At 45.1% G+C, this 13,798-nt stretch overlaps 1 protein-coding gene across 3 annotated transcripts in view; it reads left to right on the forward strand.

Moving 5' to 3' along the window:
• KLHL6 (kelch like family member 6) overlaps window positions 1-13,798 on the forward strand; it is a 70,539-nt gene that overhangs the window by 8,829 nt on the left and 47,912 nt on the right. Inside the window, exon 1 of one of the 3 annotated variants that reach the window (XM_064279496.1) lies at window positions 9,649-10,279. The exons of the other annotated variants lie outside the window; for them this stretch is intronic. The gene's annotated coding sequence lies outside the window, so the exon portion shown is untranslated. Of the gene's footprint in view, window positions 1-9,648; window positions 10,280-13,798 lie in introns of those variants that run through there. 3 annotated transcript variants of the gene reach the window in all.

The following is a 13,798-nucleotide window of genomic DNA, read 5'->3' on the forward strand; positions in this document are numbered from 1 at the left end:
GGCCTTTCGCCTAGTTTCTGGTGACTGCCCGGGTTCCTTGGGTTCCTTTGCTGCTTGTAGGTGCATCTACCTCCATCTTTACTGGTGTCTCCTCCTGCATGTCCATGTCTGTTCTGCTGTGTTTATAAGACACCACTCAGAAGGGATTAGGATTAGGACCCACCCTACTCTGGTATGACCTCATTAACACAACAACAAAAAAGCTCTATTTCTGAACAGGGTCATAGCCATTGAAATAAATGTTGAGGACCTACTAGGGGCTAGGTCTTCAGCAGATATTTCAACACAATTCAATCCATCATAGTTGTAGTACTGGTAATACCAACCACCATTCTTCTTTGCCTCTCTGCCCCCTTCAGTGTCTTTTTACCAGGCATCTACCTAAGTGCTTTACAAACATTATTTTGTTTCAGCCTCACAATACTTACTTCGAAGAGTTATTAATACCCCCATTTTACAAATGCAGAACTTGAGATTCTGGGAGGCTGAGTAACTTACCCAAGTAATGAGTTTAGTGTATAACAGAGTGTCCTAGCTATCTGGTGCTGCTGCAACAGAAATACCTCAACTGGGTGGCTTTAACAAAAAGAAATTTATTCTGTCACGGTTTAGGAGGTAAGAAGTTCAAATTCAGGGTGCTGGCTCTAGGGGAAGGCTTTCTCTCTCTGTCAGCTCTGGGGGAAGGTCCTTGTCTCTTTTCAGCTTCTGTTCCTTGGCTCCTTGGAGATCTTCATGTGCCATGGCTTCTATCTTTCACCATCCGGGTTGCTTAATCTGCTTTTTTATATCTCAAAAGAGATTGATTTAAGGCACATCCTACTATACTAATCCTGCCTTATTGACATAACAAAGAAAACCCATTCCCAAATGGGATTATAACCACAGGTATACCATTGCCAACAAGTCGATTCTGACTCATAGGAACCCTATAGGACAGAGTAGAATTGCCCCTCAGGATTTCCAAGGTGAATTTGAACTGCCAACCTTTTGGTTAGTAGCCAAGCTCTTAACCATTGCACCACCAGGGCTCCAACCACCGGTATAGGGTTTAGGATTTACAACATATATTTTGGGGAGACACAGTTCAGTCCATAACACAGAGCCTTTCATCAGTTTCTAACCACTCATTTTTCAAAAACGCGTTCCCTTTAAAAAAGGCAGAATGCAGAGCTATGACTATTTATATTTCTGTTAGTTAGAGGGATATTGAAACCAATGCCTTGCATCCATTTTTGTATGAGGGGGAAACATGTTTGGCCACAAGTTGTCCCATTGCCTCTGCCACAAACTGTCCCTGTAACCCCAACCATACACATAGAAAAGCAGTTTCAAGAATTTATTTTTGGTGCCAGATAGCTGATGGGGTGGGAATGTGTTAACCCAGAAATGTAATCATGGTGGCAGTAAACAGAGACTGTATCAGTATCGTAGACAATGTAGTTCCCTTTGGAGGTGATTTAAGAGTCTTGGGTGGAAAGTGAAAGTTTGAAAAAAACGTATGTTTGAAACTGAGAAAATGCTGAGGGAGAATAAAGCTTAAAAACCAGCTCATTATATAAACTTAAATGTCAAACAGCCAAATGTCAAAGGTACCCAAACACTCTCATGGCAGAAAAATGGGGGTGGGTTGAGGAGGGGGCATAGATATAACATTCCTAATAGAATGAGTCAACAGTAAGCTCCTTTGGTGCTGTTGGTGCCTAAAATTTGTGCCTGGACTCTGGCCCCTCCCTCAGGCTCAGTCTCTGCATCCGGTTTCCTGAGGTCACCTTCAGGGGACTTTGACCACCGACTACAAAAACCAGGCATGAGGCCAGGAATGGGAAGGGTATTATGGGCACAGTCTGTACATTTAATCATTATCTTGTATTTACTGGATGGCAAAAAGCAGGGCAAGAGGCCATTCTTAAGTCATGTTTAGATGTTGTAATCCTTAGCCTTTCGTCCAAGAGTGGTGTAAGATGTTTAGAAAGAGGCCAGGAAGCCTAGGTGATAGCATAAGTACAAAGGAAAACAAGAACGAGTTAAGGTTTCCTGGGTCCGAATTCAAAATGCGACTAATGGCAAAGCATTGAGAATGGCTGCTGCCATTGTGGGTATACTTGGTGAACGCGGGTAGAGCTGATGATCACACTACCCCTGTTGGGTTCTGTGTTTGAAACTTTTAATATTTTCCTTTTTGCAGAACCAACATGGTGGTTAATATTTTTAAGTACTATAGGTCTACGATCGCTTATCTGTAATACCAAAATCCCCAAAGTGCTGATAAATGAAAAATTTTTCATTTGATGGCAAACTCAGACTTGATCTGTACTCACCTGGAGGAGACCTGAACAGAGACACTATTTACAGTCTTGATTTTTCCACTTAGGGTAACTCTTCGTGCGTTCACTACTGAATCACCGATGGGTCCATTAAGGGGTCTGTTCTAGACTTTGCTGGAGGTGCTATACAATATTCAAGATATGCTAATATCCAAACAATTCTGGATGCCAAACACATCTGGCTGCAAGATTTTTGGGTTAGGGGTTTTGAGATTTACTGATAAAGTTAGGAGTTTTCATTTGGTGACTTCGTTTCTACCTTTTTTCATACATGTATTTTTACATACTTGTAAACATAGCTTACATACAGTTTTGCTTTGCATTTTGCCTCCCCTTTTTTTCAAGATAAATCTTTTATCTATGGTACTCCATAGTTTCCAGAACTGTTATATATTTATTTTTTTTGCTATCACATTTAATAGATGCATAGTATGAAAATCATTCTCTCATTGTGGACATTTAGGTTGCTTCCCATATTTTGTTTTTGTAAGTTATGTGACAACAAGCAGCTTTGTACTAAGTATTTTTTCGGCTTGGAGTATTACCTTAGTGAAGGAAGGCCAACGTTTTTTTGAGTACTACTGAGTGCATGCCTGGCACTTAGCTGGATTCTTTTCATTTCATTCCTTGCAACAATATCAACAATTAGATGACAACACAAGTAGCTAACATTGTCTCCATATTTCACTCTTGTGGGAACTCACTTTGACAGGAAGACTGGTTCCTCCACTGGGTTCCGAACTGCAAACAGCCCTCCCACAGGGCAGAAATGTGGCTGTTGTGCTATTTCCTGTGCAATCCCATTAACTTTTCTTCCGCCCCTTCCACATACTGGTGTGGACAACATGAGCAGAAAATGAGGAGGAAAGATAAAAATTACAATCTCCATGTGCATGTATACACATACACATGTGTACATGCAAATGTAAAGATATGCACACATGTTCATGTATGTACATGTATGTGTACACACATGCACAGCATGATACTGTTAAAGCATTCAAACCAACACATGTCTGGGGGCAGAGTCTGCAGACTTTCACAGAGTAAAAGCCCAGAATGCCCAGGGCATCAGTCTGGGGCAAAAGGTTAAACCAGAAATAAAGAGGCTGGTCAGGGTGTGGGGTGAAGAGCTAGAGGACTCTGAAAGCATAGGGCCTCAAGAATTCAGACAACGTCATTGGGTTTAGAACCCAAAACTGCTTGATATAGTGGAGCAAACACTGACCTTAAAGTCCTGGTGCTGAGACTTGAGTCCAAGATGTAATGTACCAACTGTGCCATCTTGGTGGGATTGCTTGGCCTCGCTCACCATTATCTACAAGGCAGTGAGGCTAATGATTTGCACCTACTTGTACCCGTGGGTTGTTGTGAAGTGCAAATGGTAAAATAATTTAATTCACAATAAATAATAAATTGAGCTAATGAATTAAGTTAAATAATATTAGCATACCATGCCTCTTATATAGTACCTCCAGCAAGGTCTAGACAGAACTCCTTAATCTGACAGATTAGTGAATGTATGAATAGTTACCTCATATGAAATTAATAATAGTAATAATAATAAAAAAAAACTGTCTCAGTTCATGTCTTAGTCTGGGTTCTCTAGTGAACCAAAACCAGTGAGACATTAAAAAAAAAAAAATTTCCATTGCTGTTGGGTCGATTCTGACCCATAGCAACCCTATAGGACAAGGTGGACTGCCCCATAGGGTTTCCAAGGAGCGGCTGGTGGATTCAAACTGCTAGCCTTTTGGTTAGCCGCTGCAATTCACTGTAGCCCTTAACCACTGTGCCACCAGGGCTCCTGGTGAGATGTATGTATATACGAATACAGAGAGATTTACTGCAAGGAAATGGCTTACGCAATTGTTGGGGCTTTAAGTCCCAAACCCATAGGTCAGGCAGCTGGTTCGAGGCCTCTGCTGACTCATGGGATTGTGAAGGCTGGTGAATCCAAAACCTGCAGGTCAGGCGGCAGACTGGAGACTTCTGCAGGCTCGCATGCCAGGAACCAGTGGTCAGGCAATGAGAAGAGTGCAGGGTTGAGAGAGAATGAGCTTTGCCAGCTTTACATACTGGAGGCAGGCCACACCTCCAAGGAAACTTCCCTTTCAACTGATTGACTGGTCACATCGTGGAAAGTGATTACATTACATTACGTTATGTAAGAACAGCCAGTCCAGTGTCTGCAAACCACTGAAAATCACAGCCTAGCACAGCTGACATATGACATTAACCATCACAGTTCAAGACAGGTGTTTCCACTGCATGAGTGCAGACCGAATCTGAATAATAAATAAACTCATTTATAAATTTATTTCCCTAAACATTTTATGCACTGTAATCAGTCACTGGTCTTAGTTCCAAGGAACAGAAATGAACTGATTGATCTCAGAAGAGGAATTTATGCAAAGGATGGTACGTAGGTAACTCACAGAATCTCCCAGAAGGCTAGAGAACCAAGCTAAAAAAACGGGCAGGAGCAGGGGAGGCCAGGTAACAATCAGGACCACGGCCAAAAGCCACCGGAATCCTCTTCAGGGAAAGTGCCCGCTGCTGCAGGATCCTGGGGCCATTGCTGTCTCTGGAATCTGGAGGCTGCTGCTGCAGTTTCTGGGGCCTCCTCTAAAACAGATTCATCTCTGCCCCTGGTCCTTTACATCACTAACTCCCAGTTCGAAGACGGAGACTGCTCCATCTGACTAGTTAAGACTGTGTTACTCCTGTTTATGCGTTAACTGCAATAGAAGCTTTTACAGCTTCTGGAGTGGGAGGCAGCTTCGGCCAGCCACCAGATCTCATTCAGAGGGATAATTAGGGAAGGGGTCACCCGTGGTGGACAGTTTGCAGCAGAACTCCAGACTAAGACAGACTAGGAAGAAAGGCCTGGAGTCTACTTCTGAAAATCAGCCTGTGAAAACCTCCCGGATCCCAGCAGAACATTGTCCGACTCTCTTGCTTTGGACCCGTCATCAGGCAGAATCACTTGCTACAGGAGGTGAAGTGGAGGCCAGCGGAGATGTGGGAGACCCTGGGTGAGATGGATTGGTCATCGTATAGACTCCATGTCAGCTAACAACAACAGCAACAGGGAGAAGGTTCAGATGCAGGGCAACTCCAAAACGACAAGCATCTATTGTATGTACTTACTACACGCCACGCCAGCCTGCAGCAGGTGCAGAGTAGGTGTTATGCTGTCATGAAAAATGTACACATATTAGGAGATTCTGTCACTTTTATTGATCACATATACATCAGAGATACAGATTCTGGGGTCCTAGCTGTCAAGAGGACAATTGTTTGTACTTTCTCTTCCCTGTCCCTCAGAAACTCTGAGCAGTCCTGGCAACAATGGAGGGAGTGCATGGCTCGAAGGCACCATCCATCATATGTGGATTAGAAACAGGTCGCAAATGCGAGCTACAAAAGGACAATGTCTGCCTCATTTGTCTCTCGATCCTTGGTACTGGCTCGATGGCTGGCATTCAGCAGACATTCTGTAGGTATTTGAGTTGAATAAAAACCTGGATACTCCTGCAGGCTTAGTCCCTGAGTCACCTGGCACGTCTGTCTGGGGCAGAAAGCCCTCCCAGAGTTGTGAGGCTATGGCACAACTTTAGAAAAGGGAAGGATGGTAAAATGTGGTCGTCTCAGGAAAAACTGGAAGGAGCAGCTTTAAAAGCCCAAAATGCTTCAGAATAGTGTGCCTTCTACAGGTCATTCACGTGACCAGCAGGGCAGATGCAGAACTAGGCAATGGTGCTTCTGTAGGAGAATTCTCGCCTTTCATGCAGGAGACCTGGGTTTCATTCCTGGCCAACGTACTTCACGTGCAGCCACCACCCATCTGTCAGTGGAGGCTTGCGTGCTGCTGTGGTGCTGAACAGGTTTCAGTGAGCTTCCAGACTAAGACAGACTAGGAAGAAAGGCCTGGAGATCTACTCCTAAAAATCAGCCAATGAAAACACTGTGGATCACAAAGGTCCAATCCACAGCCCATCATGGGGATGGCTTGGGACTTGGCGGTGTTAGTTCCATTGTGCTAAAAAACCTCTAAGCAGAGGCTGACCCTTGACTTCTGGAAAATGATGAGGTGGTCCTAAGGAAGCCAGGATGTGTCCCGGAGGTTGAGACGGAAAATATTTGGAAAAAGAGGTGATACGGAGCCTCTGGGTTGGCCAGGATATGGCAGTGGGCAGTAAGCACAATGCTGACTCTCCTCCCAGCCCAATGGGGAAGTGAGAATCAGACCAGACTTTATTGAGAGGATTGTAAGGAAAGTTGTGTTTCATTAAGGGGAGCCAGGTCCCATTTCTGACAAGGAGGTGCAAAATCAAAAGCCATTGGGCAAAGAGCAATCACCATGTTTTGTAACGTAGAATCTCAGATAGGAGCGCTTAGAATAAACATCAATGGGCCGGAGTTCTAATACAGAGAATTGCTAGACAATGCAGTCTCCAGAAAACATGTTGTGCACCGAGTCACTCAGTCTTGGGGCTCATTGATATGTGTTGTTTATCCTCATGGCTGTTAGAAACGGGGGTTTGGGTATATGGAGTAGAATGGACAAACCCACCTGGTCTGCTTGAAGTAGAGGGCTGCTCTGCATGTGTGGTTTCTTTCCCTCCTTCTCTCCCTCCCTCCCTCTTCCTGTCTCTTCTCTTCCTCCTTCCTTCCTTCCTTCTATTCATCCATTCATCCTTCCTTCCATCCAATCTATCCAACAAATATTAAGTACCTACTATGGGTCAGTAAATAATAATTGAGATATAAATAAAATCCAACCCCTCTTCTTCAGATCCTTTCAAATCTGATAGAGGAGAGAATACATTAAAAATAAACCCAGCAGAATGTGTATAGAGAAGCCCAGTGGGGGCGTGAGGGAGAAGAGCTTTGATATGAACGAAGACACATGCTGGAAACTGCTAGGTGTTGGGTGTAGGTGTAGCTGTCTCATGGGACGGAGAAGGGTGAGCAAACCAGACTGTGAAGGGCCTTCTATACCAAAGCCGAGAGTGCTTTAGATTTTCTTTTTTTCTGGGTGCTTCTTTTAGTGCAATCTTCTTTGGCATTTGGGCCCATCTGCTGTTCAGGGTTCCTCTTGTTTTATTGTGTCAGCTAGGACTCTGCAATGCAAGTGACAGACACTCAGCTCAAACGGTTTCAAGCACAGTTATTTGTTTGCTCACGTAGTTAAAAAATCCAGAAGTATTGATTTCAGGCACAGCTGGATCCTTGTGCTCAAATAATATCATCAGGACTCAGTTTCTCTCTCTCATCTCTTGACTGTACTTTCTCTGTGTTTTTTTTTCCCCCTCAGGGAGGGTCTTCACACACAGAGCAGGCAGGCTGCCCGCAGCTCCAAACTTTTGTTTCTACCAGTTCAGCAATCCCATTGGGAAGAGAGTTGCTTTTTCCTAATAATTTCAGAGAAAGTTCTGGAATTGGCTGTGATTGAACCAATTTCTTCCTGTGCTATCTTAGTTACCTAGTGCTGCTACAGCAGAAATACCACAAGTGGATGGCTTTAACAAAGAGAAGTTTATTCTCTCACAGTCAAGGAGGTTAGAAGTTCTAATTCAGTGTGCCAGCTCCAGGGAAAGGCTTTCTCTCTCTGTCAGCTCTGGGGAAAGGTCCTTGTCATCAATCTTCCCCTGATCTAGGAGCTTTTCAGCGCAGGAACCTCAGGTCCAAATGATGCGTTTTTCTCCCCACTTTAATTTCTTAGTGGTAAGCGTTCCCCTGTCTCTCTGCTCACTTGTGTCTTTTATAACTCAAAAGGGATTGATTTAGGACAGAACCTAATCTTGTAGACTGAGTCCTGACTCATTAACATAACTGCCTCTAATCCTGCCTCATTAACATCATAGAAATTGGATTACAACTCATAGCAAAATCACATCAAATGACAGAATGGCGGACAACCATGCAATCCTGGGAATCATGGCCTAGCCAAGTTGACAGATATTTTTGGGGGACACCAATTAATGCATAACATGTGCCCATCTCTGAACCAATCACTGTGGCTTGGGGAATGTAATTTGTGACTTGGACAAGCCTGGGCCATGCTCACCTCTGGCCTAAGTGGTGGGGCCACTACCAGCCAAATCTCCGAGGCTGACAATGGAGGAAGGGTAGTTCCCCAAAGGAAACTCTGGGACTCCCACTGAAACAGTTAGGAATGATGCTGGGCAAGCAAAACAAAAACTGTTCATTGCAACTTTGTGGCTGAATCTTCTCTGAAAGCTGGCCACAAGCATTTGTCACGATGTGACTGATGTTCTATCCTGCAGGGTCCACAGGACAGAAAAAGCCCTTTTTTCTGTCATAAATGTGGATGAGTAGAGTTACACGGCATGCTGAGGCCTCAGCAATGGTCCAATGGGGCTGGGAGAGACTCTGGTTCCACGGGAACATGGTGGGGTTCTGGTCTCCAAAGGGGAATGTGCAGTGTCCTTGAGAAGAAGTGAACTTGGTCAAGGAAAGTCTTTCTAGGCGTGATGATACTTAGAGGCAGGCGGGGCAGCTCTGGAGTTCCAGCTCCTCTGCCAGTTTGGAGCAGACTCAGCCAGCAGCTGGGGATTCAGGGAGTGGACTCCAGGCCCTGGAGAGAGCTGGCGAAGTGCTGTTGGTGACATCTCTGGGAATGGAAAGAGATGGCCACGAATTCCCAGAATCTCCTTTGAAGGCACCCCTCCAGGTTTTTGAGATTTGCTTGCACATAGCAGACAAGAACAGAGTTGCGCACTATTTATCACTGTCTTTGTCATCTAGAGCTTCTGTAACAGAAATATCACATGTGGATGGCTTTAACAAGCAGAAGTTTATTCTCTCACAGTCTAGGAGGCTAGAAGTCTGAATTTAGGGCATCAGCTCCAGGGGAAGGTTTCTCTCTATGTCAACTCTGGAGGAGGGTCCTTGTCATCAATCTTCCCTTGGTCTAGGAACTTCTCCATGCAGGGACCCTGGGTCCAAAGGACACGCTGTGCTTCTGGCACTACTTTCTTGGTGATATGAGGTCCCCCATCTCTCTGCCAGCTTCTCTCTTTTGTATCTCAAAAGAGATTGACTCAAGATACAACCTAATCTTGTAGATTGAGTCCTGACTCATTAACATAACTTCCTGTAATCCTGTCTCATTAACATCATAGAGGTAGGATTTACAACGCATAGGGAAATCACATCAGATGACAAAATGGAGGACAATCACACAATACTGGGAATCATGGCCTAACCAAGTTGGCACACATTTTCGAGGGGACATAATTCAGTCCATAACAGTTGATTGTTTTTGCATCTCCTTGGCTATGACTGGCTTAGGAAAGGGCAGGTGAAAGATCTCAGTGCCTTCAGGTAAGAGGTGCTGGAGACTGTAATGTAAGGTGTAAAACCAAGGCTAAGTGTTATGTGCTGCCCTGACATCTGGTGAAATAAGAAGGGCCTCAAACAGCCTAACTGCAAGTTCCGCTCCCCGTCGGCTCCCATGAATAAGGCCCCCTAGCCAAACAATGGAGTCCTGGTGGTGCGGTGGTGAAGCGCTCTGCTTGCTGACTGAGAGGTTGGTTGTTCCAACACACCAGCCACTCTGCAGGAGAAAGATGTGGCATATCTGCTTCTTTAAAGATTTACAGCCTTGGAAACCCTACGGGGCAGTTCTGCTCTGTCCTGTAGGGTCACTGTGAGTCAGAATCGACTCCACAGCAATGGGTGTGTCTTAGTTATCTAGTGCAACTATAACACAAATACCACAAGTGGATGGTTTTAACAAAAAGAAATTAATTTTCTCACGGTCTAGTAGGCTGGAAGTCCAAATGCAGGGCGCCATCTCCAGGGGAAGGCTTTCTCTGTCTGCTTTGGAGGAAGGTCCACGTCATCAATCTTCCCCTGGACTAGGAGCTTCTCTGCGCAGGAACCCCGGGTGGAGCTCTGCTCCTGGTGCTGCTTTCTTCATGGTACGGGGTCCCCATGTCTCTCTGCTTGCTTCTCTCTTTTACATCTCAAAAGCAATTGGCTTAAGACACTATCTAATCTTGTAGATCTCATCAATATAAATAACTTCATAGTGATAGGGATTTACAATACACAGGGAAATCACATCAGATGATAGAATGGTAGACAATCATATAATACTGGGAATCATGACCTAGCCAAGTTAACAGATATTTTTTGCGGACACAATTCAATCCATAACAGGCTGGGTGTTGGAAACCAAGCAATTCACCTTATCGAAGGGACCAGGCACAGTTCCTGCTCATCCCTGAGTAGTATGTTACAGTTTCTTGCCAGCCCCAGGAAAATTCCAACAGCCAATCACATCCTGCCACAGGATCAAGGGGGCACCTCACCCTCTTGTTAATATCAAGTCTGCCTCCCACAGCCCCTAGTTGCTCTGTCTGGTCTCAAGTATGGCCCCTGTGTGGCGCTGTGAGGTGTGTGGCATCTTCCTTCCCCAGGCTGTGAGTACATGGACTGATAACCTCCATCAATTTTATCTGTCTAGTGTCGTGTGGACCCTAGTGGCCTAGTGGTTCAGAGCTGTGGCTGCTAACCAGAAGGCTGGCAGTTTGAACCCACCAGGTGCTCCTTGGAAACCCCATGGGGCAGTTCTACTCTGTCCTGTAGGGTCATGATGAGTTGGAATTGACTCGACGACAACGGGTTTTTTTTTTTTGGTTTAGTGTTGTGTGTGTGGTTGTTGAGTGGTTGACCATCCCCATAACTCTAGATTGGGAATCCCTCCCTCACCAATGGGGTGAATAGGAGGAAATTATAACAGGGACCATAGAGAGTAGTGTCATTCCATGCCAGGTCACACTGCACACACTGACTCTCTGCTCTCTTTGCTGTGAAAACCCCTATGATTGACTACGTTGGGTTTGTATCCAACAATCCTTTCCTAACAAGAGTGCTAGCTGAGCAGCCATGATGGCTAGTTAAAAGAATTTTTTAATCGATCATATACATTTTGACACTTGACACATATTCTTAAGCAGAATTTAGCTCAGTTTGCAATTAATATTATAGCCACTTCAATCCACAGAATCTCACGGATGCAGAGGAATTAGTTTCTGGTATAAGTGGAGGGGGTCAAGGGATCAAAACAAGAGCAGAGTAGAGACGGGCAGGGTAGAGCTGGGCTAGGAATGGAGTAACAAGGGTGGCGGGAGTGGGTGTCTGTTTGTAGGACAGCGCTTGGGGTTAGAGGTAGAGGAGGCAAGTTCAGAGACAGGCGTGGAGGTTTGGGGAGGGGTGAGCAATGGGGGAGTTGGGCTGGGTGAAAAATTCTGAAGTTGGTGAAGTTTAGGGACTGTAGCAGCATATAGAACTCCTGAGCCCAAAGTTCAAGTGTGGGTGTGGTTTCTTCAAATTTTAGGCACTAGAATCTGGGATGTGATAGGATTTTCCTAGGGCGGTAGAGAGGGTCCCTGGGTGGTACACATGATTTGCACTTGACTAACGTAAAAAAGGTTGACGATTGGAATCTACCCAGAGACACTGTGGAAGAGAGTCCTGAAATTCTGCTTCTGTAAGGATTACAGCCAAGAAAACCCAACGGAGCAGTTCTACTCTGTAACACATGGGGTCACCATGAGTTGGAACCAACTGGAGGGCAACAGATTTGGTTTGGTTTTAGGGGGCAAAGGGCACAGGGGGACAGGCCTCATCCTCCAGGGGGTGTCAGGTAACTTGGAGGTCCAGATTCCTGTCAGAAACAAACACAAAGGGACTAGGAAAGACAAGTATTCATCCATTCATTCATCTTCTCCGCAAATATTTACTGAGTACTTACAGGGTGTCAGGCACTGTTCTTGGCCCTGGCGATGCAGAGGTGAACATGGCACAGCTCCTGCCCTCAGGGAGCTCCCATTCTATTGGGGAGACAGTCATAAACAAGGCTACGAATAGGTGCGTAGTATAACCTCAGGCCATGATGGGACTGTGAAGACACCTGAAGAAGATGAAGACGGTAGGGAGGGTCCCTCTCAGGAGGTGATGTTTGAGTAGAGAACTGAATGGAGGGAGGGAGAAAGCCCCACGGAGCTAGGTGGGAAGAGCTTGGGGCCGCGGCACTGCTTCATTTGAGGAGCCACAGATACTCGGGCCCCTGCGTGTTTTCATGGCTGATTTAGGAGACCAGTTGGCTGGCCGGCTCTATTTCAGAGTGACACTGACTCACTGCTGAAACGTTGGGCAATTGGCTAACGGCAGTGAGGCTCTTCCTACTGTAAAATGAGGATCCTAACAGCTGCCTCTGTTTTATAAGAATCTCGTGAGAATTGGTCAGTGTCTGTCTAGAAAGTATTTGCTAAGAGGTAAAGGGCTAGCAGCTAAGCCAGCTGTGTTCTCAGAGAGCAAGACTTGGGGCTATTAGACTGAGTGCTGACTCTGAGCTGACCCCCAAGAAGGTGGCTTCACACTCCTGCTAATTTTCTCGGTTTTAGTGTATGGTTGAGTCCTGGGCTAACAGCCCAAAGCTCTAGGTTTTGGTCCCCATTCTGTTGCTAACAATTTGTATGGCCTTGGGTGATTCACTTAACTTCTACCTTGGTCAGAAAGAAAAAAAAAAAAAAAAAACCAAACCCATTGTCCTCAGGTTGATTCTGACTCATAGCAACCCTATAGGATGGAATAGAACTGCCACATAGGGTTTTCAAGGAGTGGCTAGTGGATTTGAACTGCTGACCTTTTGGTTAGCAGCCGAGTTGAGTGAAATAAGGCAGCCACAAAAGGACAAAGATTATATGACCTCACTCACATAAAAAGACAACAAAAGGCAAATGTGTATAGACCAAAGTTTATTAGTTGTTATCATGGGCGGGATGGAGGAGGAAAGTGGGGTTAATGGTGATGGAAAAAGTACATTGATTAAGGGTAGTATTGCACAGCCAATTATTGTAATTGTTGTCAATAAGTTGTGCACCTGTGAAAATTTGAACTGGCAAAAGTTGTGTGATATATTTACAACAACAACAAAGAGTAGCTGTTGAGACTGTTTATGTATAACAAAACACCTCATGGGATTTGATTCCTTGGTTGAGGTTTAGGGCTATGGTATCACAGGACATTCCAGTTAATTGGCCTAAAGACATGTTTAGTGTTCCTTTAGACTTTTTGTCGGTTCGGCCCTGGGGCTCCACAGTAGTGACCTTTGTTTTGCATATCGGGAAGTGGGGAAGAGAAGTTGATGAGTAATTTATAGACATAAACAGGTGGTGGAGGAGGGGCAGGAGCAAGACTTAGGGACATGATCCCCTTTGTGTTGAGACCTGGTGTTGAGTCCCAGTGCTGGGAAGTACATTCTGTCATCAGGGATCCAGCCTGGGAGCCTGTAGTGTCAATGACTTGGCTGGTCTCAAGAGAATGGCTTTCTAAGGCACCTGTTCATGCTTTTGCAGCTCAGAAGGTTCAATGACAACTGGTTGGAGAAATTCCCTAGTAGTGTGGATACTTCCTCAACAAGCGCATCTTCT

This window comes from Loxodonta africana, chromosome 1, assembly GCF_030014295.1.
Source record: "Loxodonta africana isolate mLoxAfr1 chromosome 1, mLoxAfr1.hap2, whole genome shotgun sequence".
Lineage (NCBI taxonomy): Eukaryota > Metazoa > Chordata > Mammalia > Proboscidea > Elephantidae > Loxodonta > Loxodonta africana.